The sequence below is a fragment of the Frieseomelitta varia genome, unplaced genomic scaffold, assembly GCF_011392965.1.
Source record: "Frieseomelitta varia isolate USP_RPSP 00005682 unplaced genomic scaffold, Fvar_1.2 scaffold_956, whole genome shotgun sequence".
In the NCBI taxonomy this organism is placed as follows: Eukaryota; Metazoa; Arthropoda; class Insecta; order Hymenoptera; family Apidae; genus Frieseomelitta; species Frieseomelitta varia.
Window position 1 is genome coordinate 260,982 of NW_025110763.1, and position 8,946 is coordinate 269,927.

The 8,946-nt window shown below is 36.3% G+C and overlaps 1 protein-coding gene and 1 long non-coding RNA gene across 2 annotated transcripts in view; one reads left to right on the top strand and one right to left on the bottom strand.

The window, feature by feature from the left end:
• The window catches only part of LOC122538078, a 9,702-nt gene extending 4,363 nt beyond the window's left edge, over nucleotides 1–5,339 (top strand). Inside the window, exons 2-4 of the long non-coding RNA XR_006308781.1 lie at nucleotides 3,506–3,509; nucleotides 5,043–5,048; nucleotides 5,330–5,339. This is a non-coding gene — a long non-coding RNA (uncharacterized LOC122538078). The remainder of the gene's footprint in view (nucleotides 1–3,505; nucleotides 3,510–5,042; nucleotides 5,049–5,329) is intronic.
• Nucleotides 1–8,470, bottom strand: part of LOC122538077 (terminal nucleotidyltransferase 5C) — a 14,499-nt gene extending 6,029 nt beyond the window's left edge. Inside the window, exon 1 of the mRNA XM_043671833.1 lies at nucleotides 8,463–8,470. The gene's annotated coding sequence lies outside the window, so the exon portion shown is untranslated. The remainder of the gene's footprint in view (nucleotides 1–8,462) is intronic.
• Between the last annotated feature and the right edge of the window lie 476 nt (nucleotides 8,471–8,946).

The following is an 8,946-nucleotide window of genomic DNA, read 5'->3' on the forward strand; positions in this document are numbered from 1 at the left end:
TTTTTTTTTTTTTTTTTTTTTGGATACGTTCCTTGATTTCGCGTTGGCAAAAATTGCATGAAGATTGCTGTTCAGTCGCGAGCAAGTAGTGATTAAATGTAAACGCGATATAAAAAAGGCGAGTAGATATTAATTAGACTGGAGGTCGTAAAGATATAAATATCCACGGTCGAGTGGTTCTTTGAGCATTGAAGAATTAAATATTAGTATTTACAATAATTGATTAATTGAATGAACAGTCGCAGTTGGCGTAAATATTACGTAGAGTAGCTATAAAAATCGAGTAAGAATAAAAACAGTCGGTACAGTAAATGTCGCTGACAATGAATATAAATATCCACTACTATTACTATTATGTCTCGAATACATTTGTTTTTTATTATTTTATATTAATATGTTTTTTATATTTTTATATTATTATTTTATATTTTTATTATTTTATATTATTTTATATTATTATAATAACTTGTATATTGCTGAATTCGTTTTCAACAAAAAGAAAAAAGAAAATTCTTTGTGAACCGATGTTTTATTTTAATTGACGTTTATCTGCGACTGTCGAGAACGTTTGACAACATTTATCTCTGTTTCATCGTCTATTTAAAACTTCCTCGTAATCTCTCTCTTTTAATTACAAAATAACCTCGTCTTCGAAATTATGCAACAACAGTAACTAAAAAAATCGTTCTTCGTTCGTTCAATGTCAAATTAATTAATAAAGTACGAAATTTCACTTGTCTTGCAGACACGTGTCGAGCAGAAAATTCTCTTCGCATTTTTCAGTTTCGAAAATCACGAACGTCTTCTAGATCTTCGTTTGTCTATCGTTTTCAGGTTTCAAACGTTAAACAAGAACGAACGGCGAGTGCTCGCTTTTTAAACAGAAAATCGTTCCTCGATTTGAAAACCTTCAAACGCACGTATCGTTTCACCGAGTTGGTCCCTGTTTTGAAGCACATCGGAGAATCGCCATTTCGAATCTCTGTCACTTGCAGCGAAGATTTCCCGATGCAGAGTTTCAATGTAGAGTTTTATGTAGCCGCCGTTGTATCGAGAACGTTCGCTTACGTTCTCATCCTTTTCTTTACCTTTCCTCACACTCTTTCGCTGGAATCACGCAGCACGTGCTTCCAAAGTTAGAAAACGTTTGTGGAAACGTTTGCCCAAACGAAGTGTCCAAGATTGGAACTGTGGCTGCCGTTCTATCGCGTCTTATCTCGTTCTGCTATCCGGCAAGAGATACGTTTATTTCGAGATAATAAAAATTACAGCTTTACGAAACGACGCCGTCCTTCCGTTCGCCATTTCAAATTTCAAATAGGCAACTCTGTCTTATCGTTCGCCAGTGAATTCCAAGTAACTGCCACTTGAAACATTGTTGCTCGTTGCGAAAAGGGAACGGTGTATCTTCGAGCGTTGAGTTTGACTGTTGCTCGAAAGGGATTTACTCGTGAAATTTCACGTTTTTTTTCTTTCTTAAACGTTTGGTATTTTTATTTTCAGCTGTTTGAAGCTTGATTTTAAATTTAACTTGAAGCTTGAATTTTAATCGTTTATTTTTAATAATCAATAATGGAATTTAGTTTGATAAAATTGTTCAAAACAGCTCCGATCTGTTCACAAATTTTTTGTTTTCGATTTTTGTAATTCAATCATTTTTATTTCAGAGACAAAAAGTGCAAAGGATCGATGCTCTTTCGTTCACACTTTCCCGTTTATGTACTTTAATTTCGAGCTCTTGCTCCGTCGTGAAAGTTCCAAAAGCATCGCAAAAAGTATTATTTCACGAGAGCGTTTTTCATCCTCGCTATAATTCAACCGTTTCATTTACCCCATTGACAATCGAAACACCTCGTGCAGAGGTAATCTTCCTGTATATGCGCCGTTATAACCCAACGACCATCACAGAGAAGACAAGATAGAAGGGTTCCAGGAACCCTCGTCGTCAACTCGCTCTACGAGTCTCTCTGTTCAACGAGAACGAGCGTGTAGCCGTGGCGAAATCGACTGGAAAAATGGCGTGACCCGTTGAATTGCCACTACGATGCTTGAACTCTGATCAACCATTAACCACTCCATAGAAGCGGTCGGGAAAGGGAACAAAAAGAAAAGCAACGAAGAGAGAAAAGAGAGTAAGGTAGAAGGGAAACAAACGTGAGGTAAAAAAGAAAAAAAAAAAAAAAAAAGAAAACTGTAGAATACAGAGAACGAGACAGGATCGATAGAAAGGTAAACTGGAATGACAAAAAAAAAAAAGAAAAAAAAAAGTGAAAATGGAAGGAGATTGGAAAAAGAGGGGAAAAAGAGAACGTGGCGATGTGAATGAAATTTAATTGATAGAAGGGCGAGATGGTTGTTAGAAAATAGAAGGAAGAAAGTAAAATGCAACATGAATGAATGATAAATAGAAAGCGAGCCGTGGAAAACAGCGAGAGACAAAAGGGAGAAAATAGGAGAGCTGCAGAGCTCGAAGAATAGAAAAAAAAATACAGGGAAGGGAGATGGAGAAGGAGAAAAAGAGGTGAAAGAGGAAGAATGGAAGAGAAAAATGAAAGGTACGTGAAAGATGGTAGGATGGTTTGTCCCAGATCCTCCCATCTCGGTTTTGCCCTTCTCACCCTCTAACATTTTCAATGACGTCACGCCGCCGAAGAACGCGTGGGCGTCATTGAATGAACACGACGACCCGGGCGTTACGCTATACATATATATTCGTATAATGATTCACGTAGATACACTGTTGGGATAACATTGATTCAAAACGACGAAATATGTACGAATAATGCGCGAGTATTAATCGTTTTTACGTAATTTCATGCTTCCACGAATATGGTGGAATATAAATGCGGGAGAATAGAGTTGAAATAGAGGTGATTTCACCGGACGAACGAAATAAACGGGGAAAATTTCGATGAGAACGACGCGAGAAAACGTAAAATAAAGACTTTTTTTTTTTTTTGTTCTTTTTCGAGAAAACGGCGAGGAAATTGAATTTAAAAACATTTATCGTGAGAACTTACAACAAAGCCAATTCCCAACTAAATAAATCGAATTCCATTTGGGAACAAGCGTACAAAAATTCTGTACCAAATTTTCTGGCTCGCTTTCACGCGTCCACATATTTCGATTCACTTCGAAATTGAATTATTCGAAAGTACACTTTCGTTTCGATTTATTTCTGCGCGTACGTAGAACTACCCCTTAACGGCAGTTTTATCGCGATTATAGGAACACTCTGTATATCTGGAGCTAGTCGCGTTGGAGTTGGGATGGCGTACTTGCAGACACCCACGTCGTCGATTGTGCCAGGGACACAGAGAGAGAGAGAGAGAGAGAGAGGGAAAGGCTGGACCAACGAGGGCTGGTCGACAAGTAGTATCGATCTCGACGATGGTAGTCATGAACCCACGTCAAAGCACGAACCTTTCATTTTTGCGTGGTCGATGGATTCGGTGGCTGCGAAATACGAACGCGTTTTGACGTAGACTCTGCGTAGGTTACACAGCTTGGTTTTCACTTGTTGAACAGAGTTTGACTATCCATCACACGGGATAATGCGCGTTGCCGCATATATTGTGGAGGAAATACGTGTATGCGCACGTATGTATATGTATAAGCGTGCTTTTTAACTCATTCCGAATCAAATGATAATTTGTCACGACGACGGAAACCGATCCTAAGTGGAAATTTGTTAATTTATTTATTTTAATTACTTTGTACGTTTAATTACTACTTTGTAACTTGAAGATTTTGCAAAAACGCACGAACATTGACAGCCTAATTGTGAGTGTAAAGTCCCAGTTTTAAATGTATTACGTTTAGACAGCGTTTGATTTTAATTTCGTGTTTTTAATTAATTAATGATTTTCTGAATTGATATTTCCTTCTTTCGACGAAAGTTATAGCTAGGTAAATGTAGCTAATTGTTATAGTTTTTTACAGAATTCACATTGAACGCTGTCGACGATTTAATAGATCAGAGCTGGCTAACTGGGAAATCAACAGAGTGGGAGAGTGGACGCTCATGCACGGCAAAGAAATGCAGTGGAGGGGGGGGGGGGGTAGCGCTAGCGTTCAGAAAAGTAGGGGCAAGGGCCGCCAGTTAGCCTCGACTCTGTAATAGATAACAGATACAATTTCGAGTTATCATATACACAATATAACAATGTGAACTACATTACAGTTACTTTACAAGTTTAAAGAAAATTTCTTAAAATAAAAATCAATTTTTAGTGATTCCTTTTTAATCAATATAAATTGATTAAAACTGATATAGACGAAGCTTCATCAGTTTCTTCTTGTTTTTTTTCTTCGACAAAGACGAAAGCTAGTACGATTGTACGAATTTCAATCAGAAACACGTAAAACAAACCCTTTGTAAATTATGTATTATACACCAATAGAGAGATACGTGTCATTCACAATTAAGTCGACGTCTATATATATTAGCAGGGAATCACCGTGAAGCGTTATCACGAATCGATCAATCGCTCGCCCGAGAGATTAGACTGTGAATCGCTTCCAGGAAAGAAATATTACGCGAACTGTTAATTGCCACTTCTGTCGTGAGAACTCACGCGAATGAAAATTGATTTCAAATGAAATTTCGATTGAAGCAGAAGAAGCGACAGGCTGACGTCGCGCATCCGGAAGTGTTTTAATCATTAGTACTAGCGTTTCGTAACAACGTAACAAGAATATCAAAAATTGTAATTCATTGTATCTCTTAACAACGTACTATAACGTATCGCATTATAGTAGAATGTGAAAACGAAACGTTGATATAAAAAGTGACAATTAATAGTAAGCTTCACGTTAAAGTATTTATGTCTGACAGCGTGTGGGAATTGAATTAATTCATCGACGTGTCTTAGTTTTGTCATTTTTCAGCGTTTTCGTAGATGCATGGTCTCTCGAAATATCCGCGGTTTGAGAACGAATCACGGTACAAAGCAAACAAAGTACAAGAAAAGGTAGAGAGGAGGGGGACGACGACTGCGTTGCGCATCCGGAAGCGCCTCGATCGAGACGACGAGGAGAAGTAGCAGGTAGGCTACGGAACGGGGGTCAACGAATCGTTGGGACACGACGCAAGGCGAATGCACCGGTGGCTAGGCGCAGATGCAGACCATCGGTGCCACGGCCTCGTCCGCTACGTGAAATCCTAATGTTTCGCTTTCCTGCCGCGTTTGCGTTTCTCCGACCCACGACCGTCCTGTTTAATTAAATCCTCCTTAACCGGGGAGCCTCGGACGAGAAAGTTTGCAACGTTGAATCGCTCGTGATTTCGACGATCAACTGCCTCCGACGTTCTACGCTTTTTTTCTAGCATCTCTTCGTCTCTTGATTTTTTAAATATTTTTTTTTATTTTTTTTTCGTTTAGTTCGACTCGAATATCGACTTGCGCTGTAAGGATGATTACGGAAATTTTTGCGATTTGTTAGCAAATCGTCTATCAATTTCTCTTTGGATAATTTTTTTTTTTTTAACAGATTCTTCTTAATTGTGCGACGTTGTAAAGTATTATTTGCCGTAAATTGATTTTATGATTTTGATGTCACGATGTCAAGTTTTGATTTAGATGGATTTAGAGAATGATCTTTTAAACGGAATTTTTCAGATAAATTTCCTGCAGCTCTAGGCTACAGAGTGAATGGAAAAGTATCGTCGTTGGATTTCAATAAACTCGTACGTTTTACAGTTTGAATAAACAATACGACAGAAATAATTCTCTGAAATCATTTCTACACGCTTGTCGTTAGTTGAAACTGACTGATGCACCGAGGGCGATTAGAAAATTGGCATTACAAGGAAACAAAGATTCGTCTCCGGTGACAAAAAACTCCTCGAAAAATATTGTCTGTTGAATTGCAAATCAAGGTGGATTTCTCGGGGGCATTATCCGCACTTGATAAAATTCAATTATACTGTGCTCGTTTATTTTCCGCCACTCGCGAATGCATTACTCGCCGAGCACTACTTTTACTTCGCCTCTTGCCTCGCGAAGACTTTGTTCTTCCAAATTTACATCATCCCCGTGTGCCTAGCAACAAATTCTCTTCCGCGATCTTTTTTTTCTTTCTTCTTTTACTTTTCTAACTTTAGAAGTAATTAGAAGAAAGTGGGGAAAAAATTAATGGCAAACTGTTTGCAGCTGTTTGGCTGTAAATAATAACTGCGATGGTGTTACGAAGCGGCAATGCTGCAAATTTCGCTAAACGTACTCGGCGAGTTTGCCAAAGTCTGAATCACACTCGAGATTATTAGCAGTCTGCGAATGCATGGTCCGCGAATTTTGTCGGATATTGTAGATAAAGTGGATCGTATATTCTTCTCGGTATTGCATTTAGGAATCTCTCGGGCGGGAATGGAATAAAGATTCTTTATTAATAAAGAATATTAGTGTGAATATAGTTGGCTTTATTTATAGTAGAATTTTAGTATAGTAAAATTTAGCGTTATAAAAATGTTGTTATCAATAACAAATTCTTTTTTATGCACAGTTTGAAGCAATTTTACATAATTCTTTCCACAAACTTGAGTACAGAAGCTCCAATCGAATTTATGAATTTCAAGTATATTCTCAGCTATTTAATTCTAAGTTTCGGAAGATAATAAATTTTCGTCGATCGAATATAAAAATTACGCGCATTTTTCTACACAGTTCTAAATTTCGAGAATCAACGCAAATGTTATTTCAACGAACGAAAATGTAAAAAAATTCGATCTAAGTAAATCCAAGTTTCACAAAGCCGTATATTTTCGATTGACGAATATGAAAATATTGAGTAATTCTGAATTAAAAGAGAGAGGGAGAATGAAATAAAATCTTAATAAAATTGAAGAGAACAGCGCACGAAGAGATTAATGTGAAACGAAACATTGATTCCTACACCGAGAGTGATATCGGTTTTTTCGTAATTATCATGTGGCTCGAATCGACGATTCGTTTTTTTTTTTTCTTTATAAAAGAGAAAGAGAGAGAAAAAAAACAAATCTCTCGTGGTTCTCGTTGCGCAGTCGCGATCGACATTCGTGCCAAGCTCTGTGATCCACGATGCAACGAGAATTGAAACGATCGCGAACCGGAACGTATCATTTTCATCGACGTCTGATTACTGACTCCACCAACGCGTCGCTTTTCCATGTTTCTCGTTTTCTCCTATCAGCTCCTCCTGGCACATTTTTATCGCCACCCCCTGTTCACCCCCCATCGGTATCATAACTTCGCTGTCACATCCTTTGGAGTTTCGAAAACACGTTCGTGAAAATTAAAAGTGGAACGTCTTGCTCTCTAGAATAGATCACTTCTGTAATTTGGATTTTAATTTGCAGTTCAATTCAATAGTTGTCTTCACGATCGATTTGGATAATTAGTTTGAATGAATTTTAATCGGTCTTAATAAAAATTAAATTTGTACGGATTTATAGTGTAAGAATTTATCGATCTTGATAGAGGGATAAAAATCATTTTCCTATCGGTGAGAAAAAGAAAAAAAAAGGAAATTTTGGTCCAGTATGATTCCATATAAATATGAAAATGCATAAATTAAAAGCAAATTATTAATTTAGCGTTATATATTTTAAAAGTATATATATTTTAGTTATCATATATTATATAAAGTTATATATTTTAAAAGTATATATATTTTTAGTTATCATATATTTTAAAGTTATATTTTAGTTATCATATATTTTAAAGCTATATATATTTTAAATTTATATATATCTTAGTTATTATATATTTTAAAGCTATATATATTTTTAGTTATCATATATTTTAAAGTTATATATTTTCGTATTTATGACACACGTTTTCTATCAATTTAAGACTCTCTTTTTAATTTCACATCACTGAAAATTGAGAGATCGACATTTAAAATCCAGAAGTAGAAAATTCCGTCATACATACACAACGCGTAATCTAATAGCAATAGTTTTCCATCAAGAAAATGAAAATGAAAATTTCTAGATAACAGTTATTAGAGAGATAAAAATTTAAAAATATGACAACGTATTTTTCATCGATGATAAATAATCCCCCCTACAGAGAGCAAAGTCTCGAATCAAATCGAATTCCCTCGAGGGGAGAGAATCGCTCGACGGTTTGTCTTGTTTCGACAAATATATTTCTTTCTTCTCTCTCTTCCTTCTCGAGCGGCCACGACTTCCGAGTGGAACGAAGGAAATGAGAATTCGCTTTGTAATGGAAAAATGGAGCACGCTTGCGAACGAAGTTGAACGTCGCTTCTTTGATGATCGAGCGGCACAGACCGGCGAGATATAAGCGGACTTGGTATACTGTTAAACTGGGGAATTATAACCGCAATAAACCTTTCATAGCGAACCGGTTGCTTTGGGATTTCGCTCGAGGGCGATCAGAATCGAGATTAATGCATTAACTTGTTCTTTGCATCACTTGTGTGACCGATGAAAAGTGATCTGTTTTATATTATATTAGAGAGGGAAAACCTGTTGAATTGTCGGTGTGTTGCTTTTGATATTTGTCAGATTTTGGGATAGCTCGATTTGTTACAGTTAGAGGAGAATAAAATTATAACAATAATTAACAACAGAATTACCAAGGACTTAAATAATAGAATTTTCGTCAAAGATATTAAAAAAAAAAAAAAAGAAAAACTATGAAGTACAATGGAATACACGAGTCTTTATGTATTTGGTAAAAAGTCATTTAATTTTTTAGAAATACATTGTGTTACGTCTGTAATATATCCAAAATAAGCAAAAATTATGAATCTGTCATTTGACCTCGGCAGTTCTAGCGTTGAGACATAAAATTTCTCTCATGTTTGACAAGAAAGTTTTGAAAATAACGAATTCTCTGGTAATGCAACAATCAAGATCCAAATTTATCCGTAGTTTTCACAAACAAATGATTATCATAATTATAATTCCGATTTTTGAATTGATCCAGCTCACCGTAA